Source organism: Nothoprocta perdicaria, unplaced genomic scaffold (genome assembly GCF_003342845.1).
Source record: "Nothoprocta perdicaria isolate Ctin4 unplaced genomic scaffold, notPer1 scaffold_33, whole genome shotgun sequence".
Taxonomy (NCBI): Eukaryota; Metazoa; Chordata; class Aves; order Tinamiformes; family Tinamidae; genus Nothoprocta; species Nothoprocta perdicaria.
In genome coordinates this window covers 2195220-2212873 of record NW_020455566.1, presented here as the reverse complement: position 1 = coordinate 2212873, position 17654 = coordinate 2195220, and the positions used below count along the sequence as shown (strand labels likewise).

Sequence of the window (17654 nt, the reverse complement as noted above, 5' to 3'; positions counted from 1 at the left end):
ACCCTCATCGTTTTCTTTAGTTTTGTCTGCAAAGTGCAATGGGGAGCAAGAACAGAAGCAAAAATGGAAATAGAAAAGGAATTGGTTGCAAAATGGATGTTCTTTGTGTCTGGGTCTGGCGGGGAGGATTTCTCCGTGAGAGGGAAGAGCGCGTTTTATCCTTGGAAAGATGAACTTCTCATCTCAGGTATTTCCTTTGTTTGAAACACTGCAGAAAGTTTTTAATGCTAAGTGCTTTAACCCACAAAAATCTCTGTGCTTTTGTGTTCGAAAAGAGTATTTCCGAACAACCCTCCTCCCTGGTGCCTCTGCAAAGTTAATATGCCAGGCACAGCGATGGGCTTGGGCGGGAGCGCTTTGACACGGCCCATCATTTACCCTCTTTGAATAATGGATGGTCAGAAGACTTGGTTCAGTTGTTCGCGGTGCTGTGAAGTCACATCCCATCTCTGATTGCAGATAGAAATGGGAATAGCAACGTTTTGTTTCATCTGCTCTACAAAACGTGAGGCGAGGATTGATGAATGCTCRGGAGCTGATACGAGGCTTGATGCAATGGGCTGCGTGCATGCAGGTRGAGCTGAGCAGGATTGGAAGCCTGYGCGTGGGTGACGGGATGTCTGCAGACCTCCGAGCCTGRGAATATGCAGCAGGAGAGCTCAGATCCAAGGATCCGATCCAGCCACACGCGTGTCCTTCACTCCCCTGCACTCCTCTTCAGATTGTGCATTTAAAATCCAAAGGAGAGGAATTGCAGCGTTTCACATGCAAAGGAATACAGGCTCTTTCCACTCATTTCCTGCAGGGATGGAAGTACACTGTGCTGAAATGGAGATGGTGACTGTAGATCTCCTCATGAATATTCTCCYGCAGTTACTGCACTTTGTCATAGCATGTCAAACATTTTTAGATCCTAAAAGAAAAACGCTGTTTATCACCTCTAATTTGCACAACTTGATCTGAAAAYTAATTAGTAAAATAGGTGGTACCATATGCTTCCCTAGTGTTTGCTCATGCTATAACTATTTGTATTTTAAGATGTGCTTTTTCCTTGTAGAATTACTACTGCTTCCAAAATGGCTTTATTCTATTCATTGTTTTATTCTGCTCCTTACGTATTTTCATCCCTTCTCAGCATAGCGATTACCTGAGCGGAAGGAGACAAGTCAAACTTAATCCCTGTCATTCTGTCGTCACGAATGTGTTTTATATTCCTGGGACAGCTAACACCGGGATGCATTGCAGAGGCTGGAGGTGAGGAAGCAAGGAGCTGTTCACCCAGCGAAACAGGGAGAGTGACCTGCAGAGTAGGGAAAATCACCTCCTTCCTCCTCAGGCACAGGAAGGCAGAGGCTGAAAGGACCACGGAGCCGCTCGTGGCCTCTGGATTCCTGATTCCTGCTGGAAGGCTCCGACTCCTGGTCACTTCTGCTGCTCCTTGGAGCAGCGTGAGACTGATCCTTTTGCCACGTCAGGGCTTGTCTTGCAGAGCTCAGCGCAGACTGCTTGGTGGGATATTTTCTTTAGTATTCTGCTTAATTCTTCCATCACTTATTTTTAATATTATTATTCCTGTTTATAACCTAAACAACTCTTCTTCCCTGCTGTTTTATGTCCTCATTGCGTCTCCTTTCTGGAATAAAGACTCTACTTGAGAGCGAAGTCTTAGCCTTAAAACAAATTAGCAATGGAAACTTTTCATTCCTGGTTTGCATCTGCAGGATGGATGATGCTTCCTTGAGCCTTAGCTTACAGCAGCATTAGTTTGGGGTTTTAAACCACTAGGAAGGAGATAAAAYGTGGTGGACGAGTAAGTCAGCACTGACTTCTCAGCTGTTAGGTGAGAATGGGAGACTGTGATGAACCTGCCGGCTCTGGAATGGGTCAAGATGACCGGAGTTAATGATGTAGACTGGTCATGTCCAAAGAAAAACCCAAAACTGATAATCCGAGGCATTGTTGTGAGGCTGCGTGCTGAGCACCTTGCTAGTTGCTCTTGACCTACAAAAGTATCGACTGTTAACTGGAGAAAAAATTGAAATGGTGGCTGTGGGTTAGCTGAAATCTTTAAGTGTGATGGATGCTCTTCCTACTTCCAGATGCCAAAGATCTTCAGACCCAGCTTTCTTTCTAGCTCATGAGATTCCCATCAAGCTAACGAGGATTGTGCTTGCCAAAAAAACACATCTCGGACAAGAGGAGCAAGATTCTGCCTCTGGATGGGCTGAGCTGCTAGACTAGGCCCTGCCTTTACCTCTCTCTGAAATGTCCAAGGTTAGTGGCAGGAAGCCATTAGCAGAGAGCTGTTCCTTTGCCTTGGCTTGGTTGATGTAAATACTGATTCCCTGGTCTGTTTTTCTGTGCATTACTTTTCCTGTCTTACCTAGAAGGAAAACAAAAGGAATTCTCAGCTTTGAAGCATGGAATTCAACAGTTTTGAATGGTGGTAGCATTGCTCATCTTTCTTCCCATCCCTTTGCATCAAAAACATCTTTTTTCTTTATTTATGGACATGAAGTGAGGGGAAAGGGGTAGAGAGGAAGAGCTGAAATGATGGTTGAAGTTGGATAAGGGTTAAACCGAAAATGAGAAGTGGTAGCTGCAGTGATTTTATTGTTTGGCCCTTCTTCTGGTCATCCCGAATCATCAGAAGCTCTCATTGCCTAGTGTTGCTTGCTAGTTGAAATGACAGTGGAGTCGTGGCTTGCTGTAACTTTGCCTGCTTAAGTCCCCTCTCCCGCCACCTTAGCGGCTGGCTTTCATTTCCATTTGGAATATCTATGGGCTGAGGGGCACCATGACTGCAGGGAGCACGCAGGATTTATGGCCAGCAGGCAGTGTTTAGTACAGATGTGCAGAGCAGCAACTACCAGTTGCCAGCGAAACCTCTGGAGATATACATCATAGGAGAAAGTTGTCAGCAATTAATTTTCAAGGGCTGAACTTCACCCATTTTTAACAGAAGAGGAGTCTGAGGGACCTCAGAGAGAGTAAATCATTTGGGCTCGTGGGGCTTTTTATCTGCGGTGAGTGTTGCTGCTGCTTTTTGCCTTTGCAGAGGGTGAAACGCTCTTCTTAACCACTGCAACAGCGACTCTGCAAAGATGAAGACGTAAAGAGGAACAAAAAAGCACCAAAAACCAGTGGAGTGTAGGCTTATATTTCTTGGTACCGTCCTTCCCCAAAAGAGAATGCCAAACACATAAAGGCTGAATTGATTTTGTAGCAGCGCTCGGGTGTCAGCCGAAGGGGATGCAAAAAGAAGCGTTTCCCCCCGCCTATTTTTTTATGGCAAGTGGTGGATGCAAGAAGTTTACTGACAGGATTGAAACTAATAAAACTTCGCTGTGGTTTTTGTCATTTCTTTGCTTTGTTAGGCGTCTAGCCACCGACAGCAGTGAGGCAATCGGCCTCTTCACCGGAGAGCTGCAAYGTGGCACAATCGCGGTCCTGATTTATTGGTGGTTCGCGCTTGTAGCTGAATCGATAATGTTTTAATTAGTCTGTGTCAGGGAAGAATAGATTATATTCTTCTACGGAACCTCAATTCATCACAGAATTTCAGCATGTTGCTCAGAGTTACGCATATGTTTAAGGCCAGTCCTGCTAAGCGTTGTTAAATGGTGTGTGAGTGGCTGCTAAATAATCTGGCGAATCTCAAAGCACTTAAGTTTAATGTTAGTATGCACTTCCCTTAAGATTGATCTCGAGACTAGCATGTGAAACTTAAACATTCCCACCATGTGCAAGTGTTATAACAGGGGGTTTTTTCTTTTCTTAGCAGTAGTTTTGCATCCTGGAATGAGGTAGTGTGACTTAAAGGATAGAGGGTGGAAGGAAAACTGTGACATTTGCTGCTATGCAAACATCTAATGCTCAGTGTAGCTTTTAATGCTAGTAAAGTTAGTCATTGCCATTAAAGTCAATGGTTATTGTTCTAATATTAATAAAGACCTTCCTATAATTAAATACACAGATCATCAAGGCTTCAGAATACAGCATTGACAGCTCCTACCATTGCACTTTGCATTAAAGGAGAAAAATGCTAATGTAATGCATAGTAAAAGCATCTGCAAGTCAAAAGCAAATCTCCCCCCAGTGTAAATGGGGGCTGCTCTGTTCCCGTCACTAGAGCTCCCTCGTGTTGCCCAAGGTGAGGAAGTGGTCTGGAAAGCTCGGGAGATGGAGAGCTTCAGCAGAGCCATTGCAGAAAAATTCCACTCAGTCATATTTCTCTTTATTACCCTTTCCTCTGCTGCCATGATGGCATTAGTGATATTTCCATTTGTCTATTTTATGTATTTTGTTTTCCCTTCCTCTGAAAAATGATTACGGAATGAAAAGTTTGTCAGGCCTTGGAGTTCAGCAAAACTCTCCCTGGAATTAAATTCATTCTGTGGAGTGAGAGCAGGCACCTAGGAAAAAGCACTGTTGGATTAAACTTTTGGTTCTAATATGAGAAAATGGTGATGTTGGCATATTGGCAGATGTTGGGCCGAGTGATGYGTGGGAAAGGCAGTATTTTTATTTGCGAGGTGCCCAAAGCCTTAAAGCAGMAGCAGTAAGGAGGAAGCAAAGGGAAGCTCTGCTACAGCCGGTTGTTTTGTTTAAATGTCTGAAATTCAGCGGCGAAGGAGGAGAGCGTGAGGAACGGGCACGTTGTCCTTGGGAACGCCCCAGACACGTGGGCCGAGCCGGGGGCCCCGCGGAGCTGCGGCCGAGGGGTCCGGCACGGCGCGGCTCTGCGGCTCCGACCGGCCTCCCCGCGGCCTCTCGAGGCCTGAGCTGATTGCAGGCGTTTGTTCTGACACCTGCTGCAATCACAGCTAAATACTTCCCGTGTCGAATCAATGCCGGTGATGAAGCCTGCGCTGCGCTCGTGTTTGCACGCTCTTCTCCGGCCCTGGTTCCCATTTGCTCCCTGCCGAGAGGCTCCGCAGCGCCCCAGGGCCCGTGGCGCTTCCCGGCTCCCGGCCACGGCAGGAAGGGGACTGAGGTGCCCACAGGCCCCGTCTGCCCAAGGTTTCTCTTTCCTATAAAATGCCACCTGCTCTGCAACCCACCAAGGTGCTGCCTCGCATCTCACTGCACCTTGGCTCGACTAGAGGTAAGGGGCAGATTTCAGAGAAAGGTGCAGGGCAGCCGCTGCTCTCTGGGCAGGGGAAGCTACTCCGTTTACTGTTTTGCAAACAAAATTTCAACACAGGATTTGGTGGTTAAGTGAACACTGCAGATCAAAGCAATGGCAGCGGTGACCAGCTTCTCTCCAAAGCCCCGAGACTGAAGGGCCATCCTAGCACCTTCCTTAGAGGAGCTAGTAAAAAGGCTCTGTAAATGCAAATAAATTAGTGCTGTTGTAGCCCATCTTATCCCCTGTTGCTGCAAGTGTGGCTGGAGCCAAGGGGGATGAGAGGGGCTTGCAGATTCTGCCTGAAGTTCTGCAGTCAGTAGGTGAACGGGAGCTCCCTGCCCTTGGCTAACAGCAAAGTACAAAATTCATCAAACAATTTCTAAGGAAAATAGCATCTCACTAATCAGCTAAGCTGTCTGGAGCGTGTTACTGTTGGTTAAAAGATGTGGTAGGTGGATCTGAATGTGATCCAAGTATCCAGGCGGCCCCTTAGAGCCCAGCCCGGGGAAGGGGGCTGGTTCCTGAGCCCCCAGCCCCTCTGGGAAAGGATCTGTGCCCCCGAGGTCAGGCGGGTTTGTGGGTACCCRCTGCAGCGAGGTTTGGGGTTCGTTGTCTGTAATGGCTGAAAACACCCTTTGAGATCTCCCTCTGCCYTAGGAATTGCCATAGCGCAGTGTCTGTGGCTCCTGCAAGCGCAGCTAATGCGGGAAGTGGCGAATTGYACTTGAGTACAGAGCTCTTAGTGCTAATCAGCTGCACAGACCACGCTGCAAGGTCTGGGGGTGGGATTATATGGCTTTAAAATCTGCAGATTGTGGTGGTGGTTCTATAGGGCTTAATAGAGCTAGTGCTTCTGAATTGGGATATTTTTAATTTCTGGAGGTAAGGTTCCCCTGGGAAAATGCATTGGCTGCTGTAAGGCTTAGAGGTAATTATAATCYCCTTTTTTGACACTGCTCTGTTGGGAATGAATGCCAGCATTTCCATTTCAAGGTTTATTTGATTATTTTTCTCATTTTGCAGAACATTATTACATTAACCCTCCACTCCTGAATCCTTATCCTACCCTGGCATTTATGCATGAGAGGGATTGTGCTCTGAAAGGAACATCAAACTGAAGAATGCTCCATGATGATAGAAAGGCTTCTGTTTATCCTGGGTTTTTGGAATGAAAGCTTGCTTTTGGCTTTAGTAGCAAAGGCAACCTAGATTGCATCCAAAATGTAATCTGAATCTTCATCTGCAAATTTCAAATCTTTCTTGCAAGCTGAAAGTACTCGGTTCAGTTTGGGGGTTATTTGTTTCTGCAGTTGTTTTTACATCACCTATTCTAAGAGATATGCATCAAATGCAAGGGGAAAAAAAATCAGGCGGCTGGATTCTTCCCGGTTTGTGCATGTGCTTTTGATACAGGCTTTAATTGCAATGGCATGTGCTGGGATTGGGGGTTGAATTCCACACTTCTGTGTGAAAACACTGGCTCTGCTCCATCAGAGGGTGTCCAAACGCTCTGGCTGATGCAGCTGCTTGCTACAACCAGGCGAGCAGGGAAAGAAACCCCTGCTCTCCCCCAAGGACAGAGGAGCCCAGCTGCTGGTCCAGCCCCCATCCTGCTCCGGGTGCGCCAGCGGCACCGGAGGAAATAGTCCAGGCTTAAGCAGCGCCCCAAAACACCCAGGCTGTCTTGACAAGGCTCGCAGATGATACCGTCAGCCTGCAAAGGCCACATGAGAAACGAGCCTCACCAGGACACCCTGCCCTTGTCAGCCTCGAGATTTATTTCTGGAAATCCACCTTTCTTCCTCAGACGCCTTGGACATCACTGACCTTTGCATGTGTGGAACAACAACAGATGCTTTTCCACTGAGTTGGAAGGTGCCCAATGAAGCTGCCTCCAGCTCAGCCTCCTTGCACCCCGAGCTGCCACAATTCAGTTTCTGGGCTGTTCGGCCRTGCACGGTTCTAGGTCATCTTGCTTGCTTGGTTTTAATTAAATCTCATCACTTGCAGAATCCCAAGGAAGAACTTGCAGACCTTCAGTTTGATTTCTTTACTTTCATTAAGCTTACATGCCAAGCTTACAAAAGCTTTTGCTTTTATACAAGGCTCTTACAARTGGTCAGCGCAGTCCTCCCCTGGGCCTGTGGACAGGAGGGGACATTCACCTGCTTTTTTATGATCCTGCAGACCCATCTGTCCACTTAAGRTTGTAGCAAGCAGGGAAAGCAATGAAATCCTCTGTCATGTTGGGTCTGTGTAGTGTATAGCATCCTTTAAACTCTAATCATTATACATGATCTTGGCTTAAAAACCTAGAGAAGGAAGATTCTTCATATAGAGCAAGCAATTCCTGCTGGGCTATATGAAATTAATTATTTTATATCCCCTTACTGAAACTTATAACTCAGTGTAATTGGCAGGAGAGGTCCCGCAGTAACACTCACAAGGTCTGTTATTGTTTCCTCTAGTGCTCCGCTGTGGGAGCGCTGGAAAAACAGCCTCCTGTTTGGGTGGTTATTGGCAAATGCTTAAATAAATCATGCCAGCTTGTACAATAAGCTCAATGATAAATAACGTTTTCCTCTCTTGAAATGTTAAAAATATTGCAGGATGGAGGAAAGAAGAGATGAGCAGGGTTTGCACTAGCCTGGTGGCTTTTAGCTTGCAGAGGTGGAAAACACTGTTTTTCCCAGCTCTGGCAGTACCTCGCAGTGTGACTGCAGCAGGTCAAACACCGCCTGTGCATTAGTGTCCCTATATATAAAGAACTGTTCCCTGCTTCGCAAGTCTGCTCTAACAGCTGCTCTCACCCTTCATTATGTCCAAACAAATGACATATATTAAGCTTGATGCTGTCTTTGCCTTGCACCTTCTCATTAAATAAGAGGCTCTTTCAGCCCGCAGACAGGGAGGGAGGGCAGCCCCTTGCGCGGCTCCCGTCCCGTGCGCTGCTCCTTGGCACCATGCTCTCTCCTGCTCTCTCTCCATTAACAGCAAACCCTCCTGTGCTGCCTCCTGCTCCCGGAGCAGCAGTGCGAGTGACCCCGTTACCCTCCATCAGCTTAATAGACTGTGGTTCACCCTCGTTCCGGAGGGTTTGGGTAGCTCTGCTGGGCACCCGGCTGCTCGGATGCCTCTTGCACAGGCCCTGCACCAGCTTTTAGCCCCGCAAGGACCTTGAACAGAGCCTGTTTACCCAGGGTCTGCACCTCACACAGTCTCACAGGCCCTCTGAAGCTGCCACCCTGGAGCAACTTGATGTATTAAGATATTTTCTCCTATCTTCCTCTAATTTCTGTCTATTTATCTCCCAGGTGGAGTCTGCAGTGACAAGCTAAGCTGAGCGATGCATCTGTGAGCACGAACAGCGCTGCCACCCTGACACACTGCGCTCAGCCCTGCGTTCAGCACAGCTGGGGAGAAGGGCAGGGATAACAGAGCATTACTTAACGTCAGCTCTGGGAGCTCCTGAAGGGACAGGTAAAGCCAAGGGAAGTGACAAAGCAAGGGGTCACTGATGAATGTGGTACCACCAACCAGCTGCTAGATAAAGCAGTGATTCAGTGGTGACTGAGGAGCCTGCTCCTGTTTGGTGCTTTGGTAGGAAAGCCCAGGAAGCTTCCTCAGCTGGAAGAGACCGACAGTGCACACCTAGCAAATGGAGCAGGCAGAGACTTGAGCACATGCTTGAGATTAAACATGCAGATGTTTTACTGAAATGCATCTTGAATAACCAAGTGTACACTGGGATTTTTCCATGGTTCTTCCATGAGGACAGTGGCTGTCTGTGAAGATGCCCATTTGACTGAAAAGCTGTCCTGGTGAAAGGTCCATGTCTCTGAGCATAAACCACGGCAATTAGGAAGAGAATATAAACAAAACACTAGTTCTTAGGCAGCTGTTGAATTTCTTACTCCATCCTTTGTCTCAAGAGGAAGAAAAATATCCTGGTGAGCTCAATAGGTAGCGGTTTCAAGGGAGCAGAGCTCCTGCTAAATTAGTCATTTATGAACTATTAAAATTCAGTAAATGACCTCGACGACAAAGACTTCTCTACTCATTTTCTCTTTCATAGGCAGATTATTTTAGCAAAATTAGGTCAAGAGGCAGTATAATTATGTGGGACGGAGGGAGGCTGGAGGAGTGTTTGGATGGCGGAGAGGTGGCTCAGCATGGGAATCCCTTAATTGTCTTCTGCGGTGACAGGGACTGGGGAGAGGAACGCGGCTCCGTGAATAATTAGCGAGCGCGACGGTCCTGCCTGGCTCCCCTTTCCTCTCCAGAGCTCTTGCAAGTGGTGGATAAGGAGCGATGCCCGTTGCTGGAATCTGGATTTGAGGTGATGCTTTTGGGATGCAGAGGCGCTGCCATAGGCGGGCTCTCCGCTGGGGAGCCCGGCGCAGCGCCGGAGCGGGGCGGACCCATGGGCTCAGCCCTTTGGCAGCACCAGCACCAATACCTGTTGATGGGAGGTTCTGCTTTGGTAGCAGAGCCTGGAAACTGCAGAACTGTGTTTGCATGGGACCCTGAAGTGCAGGGTGCTTTTCCTTTAGCATATTTGGCCAGAATTGGATCAGAAGTGTTTATCCTAGCTAGAAGTACCGTGGCTGCGTAACCCTGCTGCTGCTCTCCCATCTGCTGGTATCAAACCAAACTTAAGAGTTGAACCAGAGCCTCCTGCTTGGGGATTTGTTTGTACTTCGTTAAAGCCAACACACAGGGTTTCTTCCTTCCTTTGCTTTCAAAGGCCTGGTTTCACCTTGCCCATGACTCTGGGATGCCAATTAAGGAGCTGGAAGCAGGGAGGGCTGGGGCTGTTATTGATTAGGGCTTTAATTGCTTATCTTTCCCTGCTGTCCAGGGAAAATGGGCTCTGTGGAGATGCATGGAGAGAAAGAGAGATGTGGCCGCCTGCCACTCAAATTAAAATGCACGTTATTCCTCCCGGCCAGCGCTGCAGGGACATTCTGGAGCTCTTGTTTGCCACCAGCGCCCTGTTGCCTTGCCCACCCTCGCTGTTCCCAGTGAGGCCTCACGTCCCGGGGAGCCACGATCTCCATCTGAAAAGTTTGGAAATGTTTCCCCTGAAGTTTCCCTGGCACCTCTGCCCTCCTCTCATCCTGCCGAGCAGAGGAAGGCTCCTTCAGAGGCTTGATCACAGTGCTGGTGAGAAGTGGACAGTTCAAAAACAGTACTTTCCACAAAAAATAACCCTCTCCCCCTGCTTTGGGGTTGCTTGGCTGAGGGTGCGTTAGATCATCAGCAGCCAGGAGGCTTTGAGAAAACCCAGCTAGCGATTTGTTAGTCACCGCAGGAGACTCTGTCCCCACCAAGAGCAAGAGGATGATGACAGAATTGTCTAATTGACCAGGCAAATGTTTACTGATGGGCGCAAGAGGATTTCACATCCATATCTGAGAGTGCTAAAATAAACCCATGAAGTAAAGAAAAGGCTGAATTTCATTCACAGCCTCTGCACAAAATGGTACAACCTGTCCGTGGACAAGAAGCTTCCTGCTGGCTCTCTRCTTGGAGTGAATTTCATTAGAATGGGCTGATAATTGCAATGCGAAGAGAGAAACAGGGGGAATTTACCTTCAAGCCCCATGAAGGACAAGACCAAGCTAAACTCAGAGCAGTATCAGATTTTCTCCTGAAGCCAAAGTCTTCATGTAAACACCAAGAGYACTTCTTGAACCCCAGGCCTTGTTCAGGCACCTTTTTCCTGCAAAACGCAGCACTTAGGTGCTTCCCTGTCCTCGCCGTGGCTGCAGGACCCCTTTTAGGAAAGCGCCTCAGCACCGTGGGCACCTTCCAGAGCCGGCTGAGCTGTGCACGGGCCCCGGAGAGGCTGGGCAGCAGTGTGTGGGTGCACAGAGCACCCAGACACCCCACATCACAAGTGGGTGCGTGGTCTGTTTGGGGCTGAGAGCCCGCTGGCTTGCCGGGCAGCGCTGCTCCCTGGGGAGAGAGGAGCTGCCTTGCTCATGTTCTCTGCTCTCGCTGGCTGGAACAGGAGCAGTGAGGAGCCGGTCCTCCACCCAGCTTCGCTTCCTCCGAGCAAAACCGCCCCTGGAGGCAGCCGGAGCTGCGTTCAGTAAGTGCAGGTGCTCTGGGGACGTGGGCTGGAGGCCCTGCAGAGAGGCGAGCAGGGGGAAGGTGCGTGCTGCACTCGGCCGTGCTCGTCTGAGCGTGGCCCTGGGTCCCCCTTTCAGCCTGTGCACAGTGGCCAGGGCTGTGCAGTTCCCATTTCCCACTTGCTCCTGGAAGCGTTTTTCCCGGTCTTTTTTCAAGCGCCCTTGTGCTTGGAGGGCAGCGGGAGCTGCTTGGGAAGTATCAAAGGGAGATAGAATTTTGTATTACGCCATTACCCGAGGTCTGGGGACAAGGTTAATTAGCAAAACCTGAATTCTTTCTTTCCAGTGTCACACCATGCTATCCTGGGCTGCGTGGCGGGCACGCTGAGCCCGCGTGCACGGAGGAGAGGACTTTGTCCATCTGCTGGAGATGAGTCYAAAGGTGCGTTTTATCCTGTGCAAACTGCTGGCATCCACACGTGCAGGCRCTCGGCATTCGCTGGGGCTGGCAGGCTGCAAAAATAACGGGGTCCTCAGGGAAAAAGCTGCTCCCTCGTCGGTACCTTCCTTCCCTCTGCTGGCAGTTTCTCTGCACATATCACAACTTTCATTCCGCTGCCCCTGAGAGCCGAGGAGAAAGATAAAACGTCTCATCACAGTGATGTTATTTTTCTTTCAAAGTTCTCCCTGGCTTTCATATACGGTTGTTGATATAGAGAGCTATAGATGTCACAGATCTGGATATATGGATAGAGACATGCAGCTGAGTTTGACAGCTGGGTGTCTGACTCTTTCCCGTCTCCAAATCTGGTACCTCCTCGCTGTGTCGTTTTGATCTCCTGCCCTCTCTGACTCCCTTCAAGTGGGGTTGGGAGCTGTGCAGAATTCGAGACTTCATTTCCAATGAGCTTGTCAGATCTCAGCCCACATCAGTGAGCTCATTACCAAAAGTGACATTAGCGAACCTCTCTTGATTACAGAAGATGTCAGGATCCAGTGTGTCCCCAGGCCTGCGCTGCCTTCCTGCTGCCAAGGTTTTCCTCTGGGATGGGGGCTCTTGTCATCTGGATCTATGGTGCTGATCCAGACCCCTCTGCAGACCAGGGCACTGCGGGGGGCTGCACTTGGTAGCRCAGCAGTGAGAAGCCTGGGGATCCAGATGGATCTTCAGCCAGCCCTCTGATCCAGGAGCTCGTGTTCCGCTCACACGCTAGCGTGGATGGGGAGCGTTGGTGCTGCCGGCGCTGAATTCGGGGGCTCCCTGGGGCTTGGTGCAGGGTGACGTCCCCGCCACAGCACCGAGGCTGGAGGACGGGGACCGAGGCCGGGCTCCCTGCGCTGGGTTCTGTTTCTGGGCAGCGCTGTCGGCTCCAGAGGGTTTCCTGATCCAAGGGCAGGACAGCGGCATCACTGCCAGTGCAGCCCGAGCTGCTGAGGCTCAGCACCCACCTCCCCCCAGCTCGTTTCATGTTTAATTAGCTGGCGAGGGAAGGACTGATTGGGTAGAACAAGGAAACGGGAGGGAGAAGGAAGGTTAATCTATCTTCTAGCCTTGCTCTTCCTTCTTCCCTGTGATCTTGAGAAGCTGATGTGTCCTTTGAAGTGCAAAGCACTCCCCATCCCTCCCTCCCAAAGAGTCTCCTTCCTCCTCCTCATCTTCCTCACCCAAGGCTTGGTCCCTGGGCTGCCGTCTGGGCCAGGCCCTGGGGGTGTCCGTGGAGCTGGCCTGTGCCGGGACGTGGGAGCGAACGTTGGGCAGCACCTCAGGGCTGGCCTTCTACAGCCTCCTCCAGCCCCGGTTCCTACTTGGAGAGGCCCGGAGTGTGGGGATGTTTCGGGAATGTCAGCTGGATTTAATGGGGGGAGTGTGGGAATGTGGTGCTGGGAGGAAGGCTTGGGCTGGGAGAGGGAGCGGGGAGAGGCAGCGGGRTGCGCTGGGTCTGGGGCCCTGCTGTGTTACATGGGGCCCTTGGGCAGGGCACGAGCTGCCCCGTGGTCCTTCCCATACGTCTTTTCCATACGTCCTTTCATGTCACAGCATACGTACGGAAGATAAGYGAGCGGGCTGCTGTAACCATCCCTAATAGCTCCCTTCAATGTTTCAGGAAGCTCTTTTGGAACAACAACTTGGGGATACAAGGGACATGAAAGGAGAGCTGTCATGGCATGGCTTAACGAACACCCCTTTCCCCCGGACCCATGTTCTCCCAAGTCAGAGTAATTGAATTACTTTAATATTAATGTCTTCTCTGGAGCTCTGCTGATGGGAGGGAGGGAGAGATGTTTCTTCCAAAATAGACTTAAGCTAATGCAGAAAGGATGAATAAATCTCTCAGAGATTATAGCCCCTGGAAAACTCCAGTGAATATCAGAAAGCCATCCTTACTGTTACGGGGCTTTGATTGAATTACAAATTTGAGACGACTCCAAAGCAACGGTGATTAAGTCTTTTCTTTTTCACCCCCTTGTTGTGGCTYTCTTAAGTGCTAAAGCATTTTTTATAATAAGAAAATTCCCTGTCCCGTTGGTAAGTAGCTCTCATTGGCAATACGTCCACACAGGTGTCTCCACAGCAGAGCAGAAGACTTGTAAGGAACAAGCCCCTCATGATGACAAGAATTACCATCGGTTCATCCATGGGGAAGCAGTGGCGTGGCAGGACTATGGAAGGAGCCGTTTCCATACCTGGAAATGGCATGGAAGTAGCCCAAGCCCTTCCCTAGTGCATGAAGCACTTGCAAAGGTGAGAGGGGGACACTGGCCTGCTAGGCTGGGCTTAGCTCTTCTTCCTAGCAGATATCTGTGAGCTGGATCTGCCTACAGTGACTCTGTTGTTTGATTAACATTGTCACTGCGCTGCCAGTATCCAACTCATTGCTTTGTAAAACATTGTCGGTATAAAGACGCTATAGAAATCACCTTATTCAGTTCTATTATACTGCAGATAAAAAAAAAAAAAAGGCATTGTAACATGGAAGTTTTGCATCTCTTGCACTGCTGTCTATAGGAAGACAGCTATGGTCTTTCACAAGCCCTTGACAAGTGATTTTTTCAACAATCAGATGGGAGAACATGCTCTGTTAGGTTTATAATTGATAATACACCACAGTTGGAATACGCCTGTCAGTTCTGCGGGTAGGTGAAATTACATTGTATTGATACCGTATAACAGTTTTCCCAAGCAGCGCGTGAAACCGTGTCCTCCCCGCAGCCCATCAAAGGCTGGAGGAGAACACGTGTCAGCAGACGCCAGCATCGGGGCTCGGCGTGGGAGCGAGGAGGGGAGCCGCGCGGCGCTCCTGCCATGCTGCTTTGTGCATGCAGCACATCACACGCTGCTTTGAAGCCTGCGTGGCGGCCCGCTGCGCGCTGCGGGGACGCCGCCGCGCACCGCGATGCCTGCAGCACACGGGTTCAAGTAATGAAGAGGGAGATTCGGGGGAGCTAACCCGAGTCGTAACGCTGGCTTTTTAAACAGAGGCGGCAATTAACTACTGGGCATTGTAGAAAGGGCTGTGACTGATCTCTTCCTCGCTGGAAATGTTTCGCAGATGAGCRCGGGCTTTGAGCAGCGTGTTGAAACATATATCCTGGCTGTCCAGCATGCTGTAGGTGCCTCTGCGTGATGCACCTGGATTTACAGGGCTGAGGAGCCCCACTGAAAAGGAGATGGAAAAGTAGCTCTGAAAGCAAGAGAAGCGAATCCTTCTYGTTTTGTTCAGAGCAGGTGTAAACAGCATGTGAGGCACAAGACAGGCATGGGCCTTGTGGGCTTCACAGCTCATCTCCCCCAACCTTGACTTGGGAGGGAAGGACAGTACAGCTTTCACCATCTCGCAGTCCTCAGCTTTTTTTCTTGTCTTCCTCTGTCCCTCTTCTTTTTTGGCATAAGACTCAAATCTTTTGATTGCAAGAGCAGTTACACGAAATTTCCAACACCMTTTCTATTGCACCCCATGAATCATGCTTGCTCCATCGGGAGTGAGCGRCGGATGCTCAGCTCACTCCACAGCCCAACCTAGCAACTTACGGGGCGACTTGGACAGAGGGTTATTAATGTGCTGCCTTACCCAGTTAGCCCCCAATTAGCACCTTGCGCTGAGACACTGGGGCCTCCCCGCATTAGTACTTTCTGTGCTGTGACAGTTTTCCATTTGTTAATGTTATTGACTAACATTTGGAGTCAAATTAAAGACGTGTAGCTAATAGCAAGCTCTGAATTCTCTTCAGGGTTGGCTGCACTGAGTGAAATTAAAGTTCCCGACATCCCGTTCCCCTTCCCCCTTACTAATTAGCCTTCCCCAACTCTTAGAGGTTGACATTTAAAATTAGCTCTGTTAAAATGAGTATTTCTGTAACCACATTTTTCAGTGCTGATCAACAGAAGACCGGGAAAAGCAAACAAAGTCGCTGGGCCAGGTAGGGTTGAGTTTTCCAGGGCATTGCTCACTTCCCATTCCCCTCCCTTTCCGCATCCTCACGTGGGATGCTGCTGGAACACCAAGCCCTATTCGCTAATGCACATGTTAAAGTCTAGGAGGGAGAGGTACCCTTGAATAGATGCAGTAAAAGGAGTTGTTTTTTTCTAGATACTCGATCAAGGTTCCCCAGTGAGAGGTTTCTCCCTTCAAGATCAAAAACCGGTAAGTTCTGGGCTAGGTCTGCAGCTCTACGGTGGGTGCCTCAGACTTAACCTACTCTTGMCGAGCAAAATGCAAAGCAGAAATGTGTGAATTTAAGCAGCAGCGTCTGACCAAACTGCCAGACTCTTAAAGCCCCAATTTCCTGGCTTTTCGTGGGTATAAATCAAGTTGGTTCTAATAATAATGATACTTGGTACTTATATGCCACTTTATCTTCAAAGCGCTGTACAAACATTAATTATAAATACAGTGTCTGCAGATGTATAGCTGCAGATGCACCCAGCTTCACTGTAGAAGAGCTTTGCACCCAGAGCTTTGATGCGGGGATCTGCTGGAGCCCATTGAGGGCTTCCAGGCAGTGCAGAGACAAAACTGAAGCGGGGGCCACATCCCTGTGGACTCCTCTGGCACCTCTGCATGCAATAATTGGACCTACAAATATCTGTGTCCCCCAGGGCTCCTGCAGCTTGGAGCAGGACTCTTTTCCCAGCCTCATCTACCACTTCTGTGAGTCTCTGTGAGGAAACCCAGAGGGAACAGGGCTGCGCCGTCACCCGCTTTGCCCCAGACGCGCCTGCSCGGGCTGAGGGAGCAGCCATGTCGAGGCAGCCTCTGACTCCCCAACCCCTCCCGTCTCCGGCCAYGCACTGGACACGCAGGAAGGCCCGTTGTCATGGCAACGGGCTGGTTCTGCCTGTGCTGCGGCGGCGGGGAGGGCTGCCTGCCTTCATCGGCCCCCCGCGGCAAGGAGAGCGGGCCGCAGGGATGCCGGCGCCGGGCCTGATGGCCGGTGTGCTCCTCACCTACCCACCCACCCCCCCGTGGAAAGGGGGGAGAGACGAAAATGGCCCGTGCGCCCCAGGAAGGAGCCCGTGCCGGGGTGGTGTCCAGCCCCACGGGCCCACAGGGATGGGGAAGGCCTGGTGCTGCGCCGAGGGGCAGCGCGGGCCCAGCGCTGCCGCGTACGCAGGCCGCGTAAGGGTTTGAACTGGAGGAGGATGAAGGCGAGGACATGGCGGGAGGGCCTGTGAGGCCTCGTAAGGGTTTGAACTCGGGGAGGATGAAGGCGAGGACATGGCGGGAGGGCCTGCGAGACATCGCTGCCATCGCCCGCTGAGAGGTGGAGCCATGCGCGGCTGCTCCCATGGGCGCCGCGTCCTGCCGGGCTGCTCCTGCCGCTGCGGGCAGAGCTGCAGAAAAGCAGCTTTGTAAAGCAGATACATACAGGAAAACACATACATGCCTTTAAAATATTTCCCATCAAAATCTGTAGTGAGAAAAAAGGAAAGAGGTTGAGCGTTCCTAATGTTGGGTGTACGTGGGGACAGGGCATCCTGTTGCTTAGCCAGGCTCTTCCAGGCYCCCACCGGCCATCAAAGGCTGGAATTTTGATCAGAACCATCAAGCAGGTGTCACAAAGTGYTCTGCCATTCCCCAGGCTTGCTGAGACGGCCCCTGCCTCTGAAGTCRTGTTGGAATCTGAGTGAAATTTAATTTGATTATTTTTACAGCCRAAGTGCAATGAGGAATGAATAAATATCCTTTGCTGAACATTTCATTTGAAAAATACGCTGAAAGCCGCTGAATAAATGATTCAGTGATTGAGGCTGTGAATTTTGGTTAGTTGCTACTTTAAAAACTATGCTGGTGTTCTCCTAGCTGAAAACTTATCATAAAAAGCTTAAACTGTTTTGCTGTCATAGTTATACAAGTAAAACCTTGAGGAGATGCATTTTCTTCAGGTACACGTGTGCATTATGCCAGTGTAAATTACTGTGGCTGCAGAACAAGAGCTGTGCCTTT

At 49.9% G+C, this 17654-nt stretch overlaps 1 long non-coding RNA gene across 1 annotated transcript; it reads left to right on the top strand.

Moving 5' to 3' along the window:
* The first annotated feature begins 11189 nt into the window (after positions 1-11189).
* On the top strand, positions 11190-13409 carry LOC112950697. The gene is made up of 3 exons (XR_003250069.1): positions 11190-11228; positions 11555-11650; positions 13314-13409. It is a non-coding gene; the product is annotated as an uncharacterized LOC112950697 (long non-coding RNA).
* Positions 13410-17654: the final 4245 nt, after the last annotated feature.